Below are 619 nucleotides of genomic sequence, written 5' to 3'. Positions count from 1 at the left end.
CCCCATTGAATTTGGCTTGAGGAGGGAGTGAAATACACACTAAATAGGGTATCTTACCCTCTAGGAGAATAGGGGGGGAAAGGGATGAGAGAGGGGATTATAGAAGGGAGGGTAGGCTGGGGGGGGAGGGAAGTTGGAAGCACTCACTTTTGAAAATAGCTGGGATCAAAGTAGAGAATAGAACAAGTGGGAGGTGGGATAGGAGGGAGGGAAATATAGTCAGTCTTTTACAATATATCTACTATGTTATTGTTTTGCAGTAGCCACACATGTACAACCTATACTGAACTGCTTATCTTCCCAGTAAGGGTGGGTGACAAGAAAGGAAAGAAATTGAATGTTTTAAAATCAAATATTCAAATATACATATATATATATATGTGTGTGTGTGTGTGTGTGTGTGTGTGTGTGTGTTTGTGTGTGTGTATGTTTATATATATATATATATATATAACTATTATTAATACCATCTTACATGTAATTGGGAAATAAGATATACAGACACTGAGGCATAGAGATCCACTGGAAATGTAGAAAGGGGTATGGGAGAAAACATGGGAGAGAGCAGATTGGATGAGGGGATATCCTGTGGGACTGCTATTTTGGGGCAATGGGTAAG

This window comes from Petaurus breviceps, unplaced genomic scaffold, assembly GCF_028583685.1.
Source record: "Petaurus breviceps papuanus isolate PSGF00001 unplaced genomic scaffold, PetGlider_PUasm1.0 47, whole genome shotgun sequence".
NCBI classification, from domain to species: Eukaryota; Metazoa; Chordata; class Mammalia; order Diprotodontia; family Petauridae; genus Petaurus; species Petaurus breviceps.
This window is presented reverse-complemented; position numbering follows the sequence as displayed.